Source organism: Schistocerca gregaria, chromosome 3, assembly GCF_023897955.1.
Source record: "Schistocerca gregaria isolate iqSchGreg1 chromosome 3, iqSchGreg1.2, whole genome shotgun sequence".
In the NCBI taxonomy this organism is placed as follows: domain Eukaryota; kingdom Metazoa; phylum Arthropoda; class Insecta; order Orthoptera; family Acrididae; genus Schistocerca; species Schistocerca gregaria.
In genome coordinates, this window is record NC_064922.1 from 423,959,105 (window position 1) to 423,977,328 (window position 18,224).

The 18,224-nt window shown below is 44.4% G+C and overlaps 1 protein-coding gene across 1 annotated transcript in view; it reads right to left on the minus strand.

The window, feature by feature from the left end:
- Window positions 1-18,224, minus strand: part of LOC126354769 (UPF0489 protein C5orf22 homolog) — a 1,899,147-nt gene that overhangs the window by 1,541,832 nt on the left and 339,091 nt on the right. Inside the window, exon 2 of the mRNA XM_050004662.1 lies at window positions 9,368-9,494. The gene's annotated coding sequence lies outside the window, so the exon portion shown is untranslated. The remainder of the gene's footprint in view (window positions 1-9,367; window positions 9,495-18,224) is intronic.

Here is an 18,224-nt window from a genome sequence, read left to right on the forward strand (position 1 = left end):
CTAGAAACCACATCCAGACTGGCCGATACATCGACTCTCGTCGTTCACTCACCGGGCGGCTTCGGTCCGCGGCGGCGCTCTCCCCGAATCCCGGAAGCGGCGTTCTAAGACGTGCGACTATCCGGGCGGGTCATTCCAACACAGGTTATGTACATGTATTAAACTGCGTTTCGCCAATTCTACGTCGTGTTTCTTCCAAGGATTCCCGTTTAAGTTCCAAGAGTATTTATGTTACACTTTCATATCGGCTATATCGATCTGTTACATCACCTTGATGCACAACTCTAAATTTGTTTGACGTCTGTTGTCATGCCTATTGATAATGACTCCAAACACTGGAGGAATACTCTAAAACTGGTCGATTTCTTTTACAAATGTATTGCATTTTCTTAGAACACTTCTACTAAATCTAAGTCTTCTATTCGCCTCCCTTAACCCTGATTTTACGTGACAAAACTGAAAAATTCTCTTCATATCACTTCTTAATACATCAAAAATTAGCATTTTTTTTCGCCGAAACTTCGCATTCAGTAGCTGTACAACGTATTTTATTGCCCGTCTGGACAGAATGTATTTTTAAAATTGTGGCCAATTTTGGCTCCACACGAACTATCTTCAGACCTGAACACAATTCGGTTGCAAGAATAACCCATCCAATTCAGCAGCAATATTGTCGTACGAGGCGGAGCGTAAATTTTCCCGGTTTGTCTCTCTGTTGGCATCGTACGTTGTAGCAATGTCGATGTTTGGACACCAGACTCAAATTCTGCAGGAATGATGTTCAAATTCCCGTTCAATCATTCTGATTTAAGTTTACCGTCGTTTGAGTTCATAGCTACAGCTGCAACTGTGAGTTCAGGTTTTCTTGGAAGTGGTTGTATGGGGTATCCACCTAGTCTTCTCCAGAATGTTTTTCACGAGAGCGCTAAAAAAAAAAAATGTCTCTGTCCACTATGGGACTTAACCGCTAAGGTCATCAGTCTCCTAGTAAGGAGACCGTAGCGGTCGCGCGGTTCCAGACTGTAGCGCCAAGAACCGCTCGGCCACCACGGCCGGCGTGAGCGCTAAACAGTGCGGTTATCAAATATTTTCACTTGAAGTATTTATCTAAGATCTTTATACGTGGGAATAACAACCGACACGTCCACTTATGAGACTGTATTCCCGATAGACAATGTTACAATGTCTTCTTAATTTTGTAACGTTATTGCTAGGTTAGATAACTGGACTACCAGTGCGAGTAAATTGCATAAGCACCGAGTTGAAAATTATGCCCCTTCATACATACATTTTTGAGCTAAGAATTAAGTTTATTATCGGAATTTGATGGAAAGAGTTTATGGAAAATTACCTAGCGAGTAAACACTACTCTACGAGCGCAACGATTTATATGGGGCGCAGCAAAATAAAACTGAATTCAGATATGAGCAGTCAGAACAAATAAATTGATAAGCTAAACATTATGACCACTGCCCACCATGACGTTGGATGCCACCTGGTGGCGTTGTGGGCAGTGACGCGACAGCAAAAGTGTTTAAGCGGAGCAGCCACGGAGGGGAGGATCACCTTAGCGGAGATATGAGCTGCAAATGGGGAAATCCATTGACATAAGCGACATTGACAAAGGGCAGATGATTGTTACGCAGAGCTTGCGGACGAGTATCTCGAAAACGGCGAAGCTGGTCGAATGTTCAAGTGCTAGTGTAGTGAGCATCTACGGAAAGGGGTAGAAGGATAGTGAAACTACCACTAGGCGCTAAACGCTAAATTGTTGGACGTCCACGACTCTTCACAGAACGTGAGGTTCGGAGGCTTGTCTCCTCCGTAAAAATGGATAGATTGTGACCTGTGGCATTTGTGCCAAAAGAGCACAATGTTGGTGTGTGCATAAGTGTTTCGGAGCATTCTGTTCATCGTATATTGTCAAAAGACTGGAGGTCCGCAGCAGAGCACCCTTACGTGTTCACATGTTAACCCAAGGCATCGTCCGTTACGATTGCAGTGCACACGGGGTCATCGGGATTCGACTCTCGGTCAGTGGAAGCGTGTCGGCAGGTGAAGCGCATTTTTGCTACACTGGGTTGATGGTCATCTCCAGAAGCGTCCTAAACAAGGCGAACGGCGGCTTGAAACGAGCAGCGCGTCACGGAGGCAGGCTGGTGGGAGCAGTACTATGCTGTGGGAGACATTCTGCTGCACTTATGTGGGGGCTGTGGTAGTGATCAAAGACACGCTGACAACTGCGAAATACCTGCATTTTTTCATGCTTAACGTCTTCCCCGGCGGTGATGTCATCTTTCAGCAGTATAATCGTGTCTTGGAGCCAAAACCGTGCCACTGTGGTTAGAGAAGAGCTACGGTGAACTCGCGTTGATGTATCAGTGACCATATTCGACTCATGTAGACACTATGGAACCCACCTCGCTCGCTATGGGGAGCCATCACCGCGTACACAATCAGCGCCCCGGTATTTACGCGAATTACATGGCCTGTGGATAGTCATGTAATGCCACATACCTCCACAAACATATTAACAAACTGTCTGATCCCTGATACGCAGAATCAGTACGTATTTCGCTCCAAACACGGACAAACGAGATATCGAACAGATGGACATAATATTTTGGCTCATCAGTGTATCTCACAAGCATAAAAGTGTTTAAGCAAGGTGGCTTATAGCCGCTTGCGTTGCAGTGGGATGCCCTTCACATAGGGAACGGGAGACAAATAATAAGCACACTTTCTGTAGTCCAAACACTCCATGTCTGCTTCCTGCATCAGCTCCACAACCTACCTTGTTTGCTGAAACACATACACATAAATGTAAATAATAATATCCGCAGTAATTATTATCGCTGTTGACGTAAACTGCAATTAAAAAATGATGCAGTTCTATCGCTGGAGGTAGCCAAGCAACACGTTTTCAGATCAGGTGGTAGTGTATCAACTGTAGAATACTAATCGGCCTAATTCGTTTAAAAAGGAAAATGTTTTACAAGGAGAAAGATTGTAGAGAGTCTTTAAATGTAAATTCATAGAACTGGACTCAGCGAAGTGGATGATTCACAACAATACAGCTTTATTTGTAACTGGAGGGCGCGTGGCACACAGATAGCCAAAGTGCAAGAGAAGTGAACGAAGTGTGGTCTAGTATATATCGGAAAGTCTTTACAAAGATTCGTTGATAGAGAGAGTGACTAAACCGACCGTATTACCACTGCAATGAATTAATAACAAGCAGGTTCTGTATCGAGCCTCTAAATGAACTGGCCTCACCAAAACACTAAGAGCTGACGTAAAGAGGTGTTCTAATGGCTCTGAGCACTATGGGACTTAACATCTGTGGTCATCAGTCCCCTAGAACTTAGAACTACTTAAGCCTAACTAACCTAAGGACAGCGCACACATCCATGCCCGAGGCAGGATTCGAACCTGTGACAGTAGCGGTTATGTGGTTCCAGACTGTAGCGCCTAGAACCGGCCGGCCACACCGGCCGGCCAAAAGAGGTGTGACTACGAGTCCAAACGTGAGAGTTAAAGCAGTTTCGCCAGGCGAGTCAAGAAAATAGTTAAGCACGAACCACATGTTCGACGTGAGTAATTAACAAGATCATATAGCAAGTGAAAATTTTGTGCACGCAGCCTAGAAACATTTCACTGACCAGCGACATGTGACATTCGACATGCAAAACACGTTCTTTACCTATCCAGTTGAACACAGGCGTAGTCTCTTCGAAACTGAAGCTCAGTGTTCCTAGGGGGTTGTGTTGCAATGTTATTAGTTTATTCTTCAAAAAACCCAAAGCATACTTTACGTAAATATTTCAGACTTGCCCAGAGGTGACCAAGCTGTTCGCAGTCGTCACTTGCTACATGTGGCATCCTTGCTGTAGCCCTGCGGTTAAAAGTAAGTGATATAATTAAAACGTGAAAAACAGCGAATAGAAATACGAAAGTTGTAATGTAACAGCCAACTTCCAAGTTAAGGTCGTAGTTCACACCAGCAGATTTTTTTTTTTTTTTTTTTTTTTTTTTTTGCCATGGGAAATCATTGGCATATCTCACAATATCTGTGTGATGGTAACCTTCTGAGAAAAGGAAGATGTTCTTGCTGCTCTGTACACATTAAAAAAATGAAAGAACAGAGTATCCACGTACTATTTGTAGAGCCATTGAAATCGTGCAACAACGTTAAACGCTTTAAGTTATGTGCAAAAGCGGGTCAGCAGTTAGCGATATTTTAAACGGAAGTTATAGCAAATGAAACATCAGACTGAATAGAAGATACCCTTGAGTAGAGATTCGGAAGTAGAAGGAAACTGGACTTAAGAAGCTTAGGGTAGTTTGGAATTTTTAAATTAATTTGGGCTTATTAAATAATAACACGAGCACAAGTAGAAGAGTTGCTACAGACTGCTGAACACTTATCTAAATGCAAAGTGCCTATGTGATACGATTACGAGCCACATTTATGGGATTAATATAACTAATCCCATTTGAGCATCTCATTTCAACTATTTTTCTTTAAGACGGCTGCCGCTACAAAAGCCCTCGCTCAATATCAGTAGCTGTACGTTTCTTCGATATGAAGTATGCAGCTCTAGGTTTCTTCGTTATGAAATATGCATGTTCTTTTATTTTCAGACAGTAAAGGGCGAAAAATATTCCTCCGAATGTCTTTTACACCAGAGAAGATAATAAACTCAAATAGCGCAGGTACAAAATTGCGTTAAAGCATAAACTAAAGACGACGCAGATAATTTTTAACTGTAAAAGTGGGACTAATCATTGAAGACACAGTAGAAATTTGAGCAAAACAGATGAACGTACTTCAGGAGGAAAGCACTTTATGACATATAACCCTGCTCATGTTTTATGCAGAGTGGATGCACATCTGAGGCATGCTTATCGTGCGTCCTTCGACACACAATGCCCGTGGGATGGTAAGACGCCGAGGAAAGGAAGACGTCGTTGCTGCCGCGGGAACTATTGTCAGCCCGCACTGGTTGACCGCGGCCCAACTTGGCAGCCACTGAAGAGGCGCTCACCTGTTGTCGATAACCCTGGCAACTACGCTGGTTAAAAGCCGGTATTCTTTTTACAGACAGAATTTAAATGATCAGCCGTACCCACTCTTAGAGGAGTCAGATCAACGATTTTCAATTTCTCAGCAACTGAGCATTTCACACGTCATCTCGCTACAAAAATAGCAGGCACTGATGTCACGTAAGATGAATTTTACGAAAATAATAATGTCTCGCATTAGATCTGGCACGTCTTTTATTACCCCTGCGGCCGCCGTGTAAAACCGATTGAAGACAGTCTGACGTCAACTATTAACGGTATTGCCCGAAATCAACTCACCAGACAGCATACAGTAAATCCAGCGCTCTACTGTGATCTACGTTTAACTACAAACTCGTAGCCATGAACTAATATTTATAAAAATAAAAAGTAAAAAAATTGATCTGAGTGTTAAAAAATTACTTGTGAGCAATACATGAGCCAATCAGGTTGTGGATACTAGGTGGTATTCCAAACCTGTTTAGGTGAATGTCTGACTATTCCCGCATAAATGATACAGAAATACACAAAAAATAATATACCAAAACAAGGAGAACGGAATTTGTGCGGTTATTAGTTGAAGTACCTCTCACGTTAAAGTGAGGCTGTGGTTTAAGCATGGAAATCCCACCTTAGACTCAAATTCCGGAACCGTGGTGATCAAAGACTAATTGTATATGCACCCTAAAAAAAGTGGGAGACAACCGGCCGTGGTGTTCTCGCGGTAATAGGCGCGCAGTCCGGAACCGTGCGACTGCTACGGTCGCAGGTTCGAATCCTGCCTCGGGCATGGATGTGTGTGATGTCCTTAGGTTAGTTAGGTTTAAGTTGTTCTAAGTTCTAGGGGACTGATAATCACAGCAGTTGAGTCCCATAGTGCTCAGAGCCATTTGAACCAAAGTGGTAGACGACCAGAAAAAACGGAGGAAGCGAATCATCTCAATCCAAGAAGGTGCGCGAAGCTGCTTGGTGGAATAGGTAAGAGACCAAGCTCATAAAAAGATCCACTTTTAAGTCAGCTCTTACAAGATGATGTTTGAGTTCATCTCACAATGACCTGCTTCGGGTGACGGGACGTGTTACGAAGCTGTTCCCAAGCTCTGGGATCACCCCCAGCTGGAGGCACTACGCAGACTGACTGCTGATTTATGCTTCATTCGCTGCATGTGGCAATCAGACACGAGACTGAAGCTGATCCCTCCTGTGCGTAACGACGATGAAAGAACAGATGCAACACATTACAGGCCCATATTAATGAAATAGGTCTGGTGAGAGATGCTCAAATATATTCCAGGTTCGATTAAAACAACTTTCTTCGGAAAAAATTGGTGCATGTTTATCAAACATAGCTCATTCTCCTCTCACACGTCTTGAAAACTGATACCGAAACTACAGATGTAGATTCAGGCAACAGTAATTTTCTTCTACCCAAAATCAGTACGCTATATCTAACGAAATACTGTTTGTGACAGATAGTAATACGATTCTGCCATTACCATGAACGGTAAAGATACTATCAGGTACATCGAGATATGTAGACCAATAGTATTCCATCTCTGCATCTGTAAATGAGTAACGAATGTACCACCATGCAAAGCGCAGCTTTGCAAGGTATAAAAGCCTATAGGTCAACAGCTAACTTTTTGGTTTGTAAAGCACCAAGACCAGATGACTACGCGGGATCGATACCGAGGCTGGGAAGACATTTTATTTCTGAATTAAAGTGGCAATCTCACTTGTCACCCCTTCCCCTCCCCCCCCCCCCCCCAACCCCGCCCCACCTCCCATTTCGATACGCAAACTGCTGTGAACGAAATATAAAGCTAATTCCTAGATCCTTGCTGTACGCCCTACATTTTTAGAAGAAGGGCTGTGATGAGAGCGTCTGTGGGAGCATAACTTTTCACTCTGTATATATAACAACGTGGATAACGTCGGAAGTTCCTTGAAGGTTTTCGTGGATGATGCTGTTGTATAGAAAGAAGTCGCGATAACAGAAAATTGTAGCGAAATGCAGGAAACCTACAAGGAATCGACGCTTGATGCTGGGATGGACATTCATCCTCAACATAATCGAATGTGACGTACTATGCATAAATAGACAGAAAGCCTATCACTGCATGATTGCACTATTTGCAGAACAGTAACCGGATTCAGTCACATCCATTAAATGTCTGGGAGTATGCGTACGGAGTGGTTTAAACTGGAACGTCCACAGATACGGCAGATGCCAGATTGCACTTCATGGGAAGAATCCACATGAAATACACTACTGGCCATTAAAATTGCTACACCAAGAAGAAATGCAGATGATAAACGGGTATTCATTGGACAAATATATTATACTAGAACTGACATGTAATTACATTTTCACGCAATTTGGGTGCATAGATCCTGAGAAATCAGTACCCAGAACAACCACCTCTGGCCGTAATAACGGCCTTGATACTCGTACGCTTGGGCATTGAGTCAAACAGAGCTTGGATGGCGTGTACAGGTACAGCTGCCCATGCAACTTCAACACGACACCACACTTCGACAAGAGTAGTGACTGGCGTATTGTGACGAGCCAGTTGCCCAGCCACCACTGACCAGTCGTTTTCAGTTGGTGAGAGATCTGGATAATGTGCTGGCCAGGGCAGCAGTCGAACATTTTCCGTATCCAGAAAGGCCCGTACAGGACCTGCAACATGCGGTCGTGCATTATCCTGCTGAAATGTAGGGTTTCGTAGCGATCGAATAAAGGGTAGAGCCACGGGTCGTAACACATCTGAAATGTAACGTCCACTGTTCAAAGTGCCGTCAGTGCGAACAAGAGGTGACCGAGACGTGTAACCAATGGCACCCCATACCATCACGCCGGGTGATACGCCAGTATGGCGATGACGAATACACGCTTCCAATGTGCGTTCACCGCGATGTCACCAAACACGGATGCGACCATCATGATGCTGTAAACGTCCCCATCTGTTGACTCAGGGATCGAGACGTGGCTGCACGATCCGTTACAGTCATACGGATAAGATGCCTGTCATCTCGACTGTTAGTGATATGAGGCTGTTGGGATCCAGCACGGCGTTCCGTACTACCCTCCTGAACCCAACGATTCCATATTCTGCTAACAGTCAGTGGATCTCGACCAACGCGGGCTGCAGTGTCGTGATACGTTAAACCGCAATCGCCATAGGCTACAATCCGACCTTTATCAAAGTCGGAAACGTGATGGTACGCATTTCTCGTCCTTACACGAAGCATCACAACAACATTTCACCAGGAAACGCCTGTCAACTGCTGTTTGTGTAAGAGAAATCGGTTGGAAACTTTCCTCATGTGAGCACGTTGTAATTGTCACCACCAGCGCCAACCTTGTGTGAATGCTCTGAAAAGCTAATCATTTGCCTATCACAGCATCTTCTTCCTGCCGGCTAAACTTCGCGTCTGTAGCACGTCATCTTCGTGGTGTAGCAATTTTTCTGGCCAGTAGTGTAGCTTACACCATCCTCGTTCAACCAGTACTTCAATTTTGCTCATCCTTATGAGTCAGTAGCAGACAGAATTGGTACACGAAATAGAGAATATCCAAAGAAGAGCCACGCGTTTTGTGACAATTTCATTCAGTGATGGATGCTACAAGAGAGGCATAGTAGTTTACTGTTAAAATTCTCAGAGCGTTAAATTCCTAGAACAGTCACTAATCTATTGCTTCCTCCTAAGCAACTCTCGCAAAAAAGGTCGTGATGGTAAAATTAAGACAGATCCGAGCTCACAGCAATGCTTTTCAATGGTCGTTCTTCCCGTGGGCCATTAGCGACTGCAGCAGGAAAGAGGAATAAGTGACTATGATGCAAAACGTACCCTCCGTCATATACCGTAACATGCGTTGCAGAGTACAGATGTAGATGTAGATGAAGTGAATTGAGAAAGGGCTCACATTTTATAGACCAGAATTGAGGAATATCACCTTGCAGGAGGTGTGTAACTGCTACCATTGTCAGTGTCAAAAAAGTCGTCTTCAGTGAGTGACGCTGACATTTTGTAACATTAGACAACGTTTCGGACACTATGTATATACTACCAACCTGACTGGAACCACCTGTAGTAGTGATAACTGTCGTTAATAATCTAACCTGATGCTGTCACACACCAAGAACACATTTATTGGGACGTCGTACTTAGTTCCAGGTGATGCTCAGCCAGCTGCAGTGGTGGACTGAAGGTAACGAGAGCACGCGATAATTGTACCACCCGGCCTCACAGAGTGGCAGAGACGGGCAGCGGATGCGTGGCGGCTGCTGAGACTTACCTCTGGAGGCTGCTGGAGACAGCGGCCGAGCGTGGCGACGTGCAGCCGAACTGGCCGCGAGTTGACGAGCTGCGCCTCCGGACAGAACAGCGCCTCGCTCACGAAGTACGGCTCCGTGCTCGTCACCCTGCAAAACACCGAACCAACAGGTGGTCACGTATGCCGGGAAGGCGGAATAGGCGGAACGTATCGTGACCGTGGAAAGTAAGAAAGAGGACAGTAAAACCATAGTCACTTGAAGATACTAAGATGGATGGATGGATCGATCGAGAGGGTTGTACGGGCGCACGACGGCAAGGTCTTCAGCGCCCGCTCACAAGGGAACCTCCCCATCGCACCCCCCTCACATTTAGTTATAAGTTGGCACAGTGGATAGGCCTTGAAAAACTGAGCACAGATCAATCGAGGAAACAGGAAGAAGTTGTGTGGAACTATGAAAAAATAAGCAAAATATACAAACTGAGTAGTCCATGTGCAAAATAGGCAACATCAAGGATTGTGTGAGCTCAGGAGTGCCGTGGTGCCGTTGTTAGCGTGAGCAGCTGCGGAACGAGAGGTCCTTGGTTCAAGTCTTCCCTCGAGTGAAAAGTTTTATTTTTTATTTTCAGACAAGTATTATCTGTCCGTCCGTCCGTCCGTCCGATGCGAGGTAACTGAGCCGTAGCATGGGGACGCTACATCCAAACAAACATCGAAACACACGACGTCAGTAGACTACAGCACACGGAAGAGAAGAGTATTCCTGCAAACGAGGCTCCCTGGCTGCCAGTTGACTGTTCGACACTTTGGACGAGAGTGCATTAAATACGTGAGATGTATTCCGTTGGGCAATATGAATCCAGCAAATATAGCTCGCGACTTCAGTAACAAGGTCAATGAATATTTTCCGAACTGTAAGTTTGCGGTGCCGTCGCAAAACACAGACACTAAACTTATTATAGTGAACAGAGACGTCAATGAACGAACGGACAGATCATAACTTTGCGAAAATAAAGTAAGTAAACTTTTCACTCGAGGGAAGACTTGAACCAAGGACCTGTCGTTCTGCAGCTGCTCACGCTAACCACGGCACCACGGCGCTACTGAGCTCACACTATCCTTGATATTGCCTATCTTGCGCATGGACTACTCAGTTTGTATATTTTGCTTTTTTTTTCATAGTTCCACACAACTTCTTCCGGTTTTCTCGACTGATCTGTGTTCAGTTTTTGAAGGTATATCCACTGTGCCAACGTATAACTAAATCTGGGGGGGGGGGGGTGCGATGGGGAGATTCCCTTGTCAGTAACAGATTGAGACAGGTGTCAAGAAAATACTCAGAACAGTAAGATAAAACAGAACGTATAATACAAGTAACAAGGTTGGAAAAATATGTGCCTACCCACACCGAAACGTGGGACGAAGCATGCCATCAGCAGTAAAACAAGGACAACACAGGAAGAAAGTTGTAGAGGGAGCTAAAACAATATAGCAGATGGAAGTGGCTGGCTGACCGCAAGGAAAAGAAGGAGGAGCCATCCACTTTGCAATGCACTAAAACCTCCAGCCTAAAAGTTTAGGCCAGAGTCCAGACACATCACAAAACTTTAAAACCCTAGACACACACGTCTCATCATTAGCTAAAACACAGGGCAGATCTCCATCAACTTGTGCTTCTGCTCACACATCACGGTATAAAATGCAGTCTGTCAAAATGTGGCGGACAGAGATGTCCATACCACAAGCATCACAAAACGGGGGATCCTCCCTCCGTAATAGAAAGTTATGTGTGAGAGGACAGTGCCCGAACCGAAGACGCGTGAGGGTCACTTCTTCCCGCCTGAGCAACCGGCAGGAGGAACGCCTCGGTCGAGTTGTTGACTTCACCAACCGCAGTTTATTGGCAGTCACCGCCAGCCATTCTTCCTCCCACAATTCCATGCACTTCTTGTGAATGCAGAGATGACAGACTGCAGGGGAATAGGACACTGGACCACATCCTGCTCTCTGCAGGCCTCCTTGGCAGCCCGATCGGCCTGTTCATCGCCCCATATTCCTACATGACCACACACAAATACAGGAGCAGTAAATAGTGACCACTACAACAATGCACTAAATATTATTTCTAGGATGAAATCAGATCAGTTACACACTTAATGCTTCCCGTAGATGCACTTTCCAGTGGCTACCCACAAGCCTATTTTAAGGTGCAAAATCACCGTTCTCCTTACACTGACTCTCTGGTAGCGATAGGCGATGCTGACAAAGAGGTACACTATCAAACAAAGTAAATTGATAGCTAGGTGCATCCCGGTGTCCTGTCCGTGATTACTTCGAACAAAATCTGCCTCACATAAAACGTGCGCGCATACACACACACACACACACACACACACACACACACACACACATTATATATATATATGGAGAGTCGCATACGGCAGCACCGTTTCACTGACACGAGTCATAAAAGTGCTGCCATCGCTAACCAAAACGTAGCTTTAAGGTGGAATACAAGGGGTGTTGCTGCAGCGTATATGCAATGTAACAAGACTCCGACGTGGATATATAAGAACTGATATGTAGGCAAGGGATTAGTTTGGCATTTGTGTCTGTCCGACGTACGTGCAGTGAATGCGGAAACGTGAACTATGGCGACATTACTATCAAATGCTTCCAAACAGGACTAACGCGTCGTCATCCTTTTGTTAGCTGCCTAAGGACAAACACCGGTAGACACTTATCGCAGAATGAAGAATGTGTATGTGGCAGCATGTCTGTTGAAAACCACTCTTGTGGAATGGTGCAACAACAGGTGCTTCTGTTTCATGGTAACACACGTCCCCGTATCGCAAATATCGTAACGCAGAAGTTAGCTAACTCAAGTGGGAGAACTCTAGCTCCCGTCCTATAGTCCTGATCTCTCCCTATGTGAATATCACGCCTCCGGTGCCTTAAAAAAAGGCTTTGAAGGGTCGACGATTCCTGTCGGTTGGAGATGTACAGCAGGCATATGCGGACTTGATCACACAGCACAACAAGGTGTTTTAAGACAGGTATCTTCAACCTGGTGCCTCGGCGAGATTATTGCCTCAATGCTCAAGGCGATTTTTCCTGATTGGTATACCGATTACGAGATGCACGGCCTTCGAACAGAAACTTTTTTGTCGCCCCTTATATCTTTTTGAAATAACAAACAGTATAGTCGTCGTGTGTTAGTCTAGTACGCCCTACTGTGTACGAGAACATAAAATCACTCTCTCTTCTTCATTGTCGGCTCGTTTAACATATCTGCTCAAGGGACAGTGTAGGTCTTATTACGTTGGCTGTTATTTTTGTATGTTCCAAAGCATATCATTTATTCCGTTCATAATGTATTACTCGATTTCAGGCCTTCAGTCAATGCTGAACATTTTAATATTTTGCACAAGACTTGGATGGATTATAAGTGAGGTTATAACCAGTGCGGTTACTACCATCTTTAATATACAGGGTGTTACAAAAAGGTAGGGCCAAACTTTCAGGAAACATTCCTCACACACAAACAAGGAAAAGATGTTATATGGACATGTGTCCGGAATCGCTTAATTTCCATGTTAGAGCTCATTTTAGTTTCGTTCACCTACGCTCAATGGAGCACGTTATCATGATTTCATACGGAATACTATACCTGTGCTGCTAGAACATGTGCCTTTACAAGTACGACACAACATGTGGTTCATGCGCGATGGAGCTCCTCCACATTTCAGTCGAAGTGTTAGTACAGATTCGGTGACCGATGGATTGGTAGAGGCGGACCAATTCCATGGCCTCCACGCTCTCCTGACCTCAACCCTATTGACTTTCATTTATGGGAGCATTTGAAAGCTCTTGTCTACGCAATCCCGGTACGAAATGTAGAGACTCTTGGTGCTCGTATTGTGGACGGCTGTGATACAATACGCCATTCTCCAGGGCTGCATCAGCGCATCAGGGATTCCATGCGACTGAGGGTGGATGCATGTATCCTCGCTAACGCAGGACATTTTGAACATTCCTTGTAGCAAAGTGTTTGAAGTCACGCTGGTACGTTCTGTTGCTGTGTGTTTCCATTCCATGATTAATGTGATTTGAAGAGAAGTAATAAAATGAGCTCTGACATGGAATGTAAGCGTTTCCGGACACATGTCCACATAACATATTTTCTTTCTTTGTGTGTGAGAAATGTTTCCTGAAAGTTTGGCCGTACCTTTTTGTAACACCCTGTATAATCACGTATCGTCTGGATCTTACATCAGCCGATGGTGAAGGAATTAGATTAGGAAATGAGACACTAAAAGTACTAGACATTTGATATGTGGGCAGTTAAATAAATTACGATGGCTGAAGTACAGAGTATATAAAACGAAGAGTGTCAATAGCAATAAACCGTTTCAGACAAGAAAAATTTGTTAAAGTGAAACATAAACTAAAGAGTTAGGAAGTCTTTTCTGAAGGTCTCTACGCGAACTGCAACCATGTTCGCAACTGGAACGTGGACGATAGACAGTTCAGATAACAAGTGACCAGAAGGTTTTGAAATGTGGTGCTACAAATAGACAAACACCGTCTCAACAGGTCTTGAAGGCCCAACGGTACCGACCGGCCTCCTTGTCTTCCTCACACTTAGATTTCACCGGATGAGGACACGGAGAGGCGTGTGGTGAGCAAACCGCTCTCCCCGCCGTTGTCAGTTTTCGTAGCCGGTGTTGCTACATCTGAATCAAGTAGCTCCTCCACTGGCCTCACAAGGACTGAGTGCACCTCGCTTGCTAACTCGACAAACCCGGACTGCGACGCATCCAAGTGCTAGCCAAGACCGACAGCGCTTAACTTCGGTGATCTGATGGGAGCCAGTGGCAACCACTGCGGCAAGGCCGTTGGCTCAATGTGGTGCTAACTTGAAATAAGAGGTGCAGATCGGATAACTAGTGAGGTCCTAAAACGAACTGGAAAGGACAGAAATTTATGGTTCAACTTGACTAAAAGAAGAGACAGGCCACACTGAGTCATCAAGGAATAGTCAATTTGGTCACTTAAGAGAATTTTTGAGGAGGGAAGGGGGAAGGGGCTGCTGAGGGAGACCAAAGGTTGACTATAGTAAGTTTGTTCAGAAGGATGTATGTTGAAAATGGTTCCAATGGCTCTAAGCACAATGGGACTTAACATATGACGTCATCAGTCCCCTATACTCAGAACTACTTAAACCTAACTAACCTAAGGACATCACATACATCCATGCCCGAGGCAGGATTCGAACCTGCGACCGTAGCAACAGCGCGGTTCGGCACTGAAGCGCCTAGAACCGCTCGGCCACGGCGGCCGGCGGGCAACTTTAAAACAGTCTGATGCTCCTGATGTATTGATTATTTAGGATTTATGTTGCAAAAGATACACACAGATGCATGTGATAGAGTAGCGTACAGAGCTGCGTCAAACCGATGTTCAGATAAGGCTTCGACGCATCATCTATATCTTATAGATCCCTGACCCGCTGCACTGTTTATGGAAGATGTCCTCTTTAATAAGAACTGTACGAAATGTTCGATAATACTCCTTGTCACGGTTACTTCTAAGATTACTACACTGGGATATGAAGTTTTTTTTTTTTTTTTTTGTATAACACTCATATCTGGATTTGCCCAAACTGGTCCTGTAGGGTCAATGTACAACGCTGGGTTATTTCCAACCGAATTACGTGTACAGCAAGCTGGATGGGGACTTTGCTGATTCGGGAATGCGATTACTTGGGATAATGTTTTTAGATTTCATATTTATCAAGGATTTCAATTCACCGAATAATTTGTAACCATCATTTGGCCAAGACTTTAATAAGATACAGTCTTGACAATCATCTGAGTAATGAATGAGTGGGACAGGGAAAGCTTGGTTTATTTGGGGGAGGCGACCAAACAGCGAGGTCATCGACCGCATCGGATTAGGGAAGGATGAGAAAGGATATCGGTCGTACCCTTTCAAAGGAACCATCACGGCATTTGCCGGAAGCGATTTAGAGAAATCACGGAATACCTAAACCCGGATGGCCGGACGCGGGTTTGAAACGTCGTCGTCCCGAATGCGACTCCAGTGTTCTAGCCACTGTGCCATCTCGCTCGGTACTTAGTAAGCACTGAATAATTTTATGCACAAGTAAACGCTGTTAGCAAGCAAGGCTTTTTTTTAAAATATGCAACACACATTCTGATAATTATAGTCCTGCATCAGTTTGTAATTAACGCAATTTGCTGATAAATTATGGCAAAACCGATGTCTCCTGACAAGTAGTTAATTAGCATTTATATATCTCACCTTATTTGATATTAATAGCTGTTATTATAGATGCTGGAAAAGCGTAACATATTCTACTATAAGCAAAATGAATTCATAAGAACAAGCGTATAATACTAACGATGCAAATTGTACCCTAATAATCTACCACAATCTCCCTTTGTCAGTAATCAGTTTTATCCGACAGAACCATTGACAAGAAAAGCGAGCCTCGAAGTAAATGAATGGCTGAGATTTACATAACGTGTATTGTGTCATTCCTAACACGGCCGCAATTTAATCAACATTTAATCAGAACCGCGTCAACGTATCTGCTCCGATCCCCATCGCATCTTAATGACGTATTTATCTCGGGCAGTAACTATTTCCAGAAAATTTTCACCAACATATACGTAAAGCCGGCCGCGGTGGTCTAGCGGTTCTAGGCGCGCAGTCCGGAACCATGCGACTGCTGCGGTCGCAGGTTCGAATCCTGCCTCGGGCATGAATGTGTGTGATGTCCTTAGGTTAGTTAGGTTTAAGTAGTTCTAAGTTCTAGGGGACGGATGACCACAGATGTTAAGTCCCATAGTGCTCAGAGCCATTTGAACTATATACGTAAAAACGAAAACGGCATTTGCCTGTCCTACGCCACCTGTGTGCTTGATTTAGCTATTTTGACTTGCTTGGTTTCTTTCTCTACTGCTCTTAAAACTGATTACCGAGCTAATCGCTTAAACAAGTTGTTTTATCTCAAGTCACTATTCACATGACATTTCTCGAAGATCCACTGCTTCTTGTGGCTACAACTGCATCTGTAATTGAAGAGTTTATTCTAGACAAAAGCTGTTTTAACGTACGAGACAAGAACTGCACAGATTCGCTTCAATCTTTCTTTTGTTACACACGCACCCCCCCTCCTCCCCCCCCCCACACACAGACAGAGACACAGAGCGAGAGAGAGAGAGAGGGGGGGGGGGGGGGAGGGAATAAGCAGACAGAGAAATGCACGCACCTGTATGTCCATGTGAGCTCAGAAACATCTGAAGCACGAAACAGAAGTGTTGGAGCAAATGTTCGTCATTCAGTTAGGTCTAATAGATGAATCAGGTTACTTTGCGCTCCACAAGCTAATTGTATGTTAGGAGAGCGTGCTAAATAGTAACGCCTCCAAATTTTCTATTCAGTTCTTAACATCGGTTGAGAAATTACAGGTCATGCACATTACACGGTGGACTTTGTTGCTTCGCTGACGTAAGTTGTAATCCTATGCCACTAAAAGGCTCCGAATTATATAGTGTAGCGTGGCAGTATGTAACGTACCTTCGTCGTTGTGAGAAGCAGCATGCTGTAATCGAGTTTCTAACTGAAAGCACGAAATCTAAGAGTTCATCCAGACATGGAGACCCTGCGCTTCAGCATGCCATGCTAGAGGACAATGTCTACACGTTCTTTTTCACAATGATGAAGGAACTGTAGAAATTCTGTATGGGCTGAAACGGAAATGTCCCACATACAAGACGGGTGAGTAGCTCTCGGCTGCCACAATGAGTAGACTTCTCTTGGCATTTGAGTATTCCCACACAGCCATCGACGTAAGTGAATCGTAATGATATACAACTGGGAGAGATACAAAACCAAATTGATAAAAACAAATACCCGTTATCATAACGTAAAATACATACAAAAGCAACTCGAAATAACAACCTAATTTGCACAAATTTACTTAGTTTACGTGAGTTAGTTTACTTATCTCTTTTAGCTTCCGTTGGAAAGAAGTAAAGTTCTTTATACACTGCAAAGTCTGTGGTTGCCAGTAATGTAAGAACAGATGGTAACTTGCATTTCTTGCTCACAACATTCCTTAGCAAATTTGATGTGATGTCCCAACGACTGATCATTCAAAAAATACACAATTTTTGCCCTTCTCTTCGCCAGAGTCACAAAGTAGAAATGGTACATTGCGTAGGCGAGGAAGGCACTGTGCATATTTACAGAGTGACTATATTTCAACCGCGCTATGGTAGCTTGCCATTCTTTGTTCCGCTCGCTTCGAAATCTCTTCCTGTACGATTGTAAGACATCCTCTGCCGGAATTTGCGTACAGTCTTCTATACCGGTGGTCACCAATTCCTTAGCAAGACTTCCTGCGATCTCGTTGCCCAGGACATAGTTGTGCACTTTAATCCAGTACCTGCGGGGCCTACAATTATTCCCCCTCAGTTTGTTTACGTATGCCCCCATCTCGTGGGCTATCGGGTGGTTTGTATACGCTCGATGAAAATGTTTAAGGAGAGAGGGTGCAGGTTGGGAGTTCGAAAAGATGACAATGTTATCCTCGCACGCCGCATAGCTATGTATAATAGCTTCCCAGGTCGCTGTAAACTCTGCCGTCATTATCGTCATTGCCCTTGGCAGGTTATGCTTAAACTCTGCTGGCGCATAATTATCCCAAAAGGCGTAGCGTGTTCCATACTGGTTCTTTTAGCCGTCTGTGTAGAGTGTCCTCGCTTGTGAATATTTGGCTCTGAGCTCGAGTAAGGCATGATTTTAAATAGTTGAAGAGACTGGCAGATCAAATCGCACGTCAGGA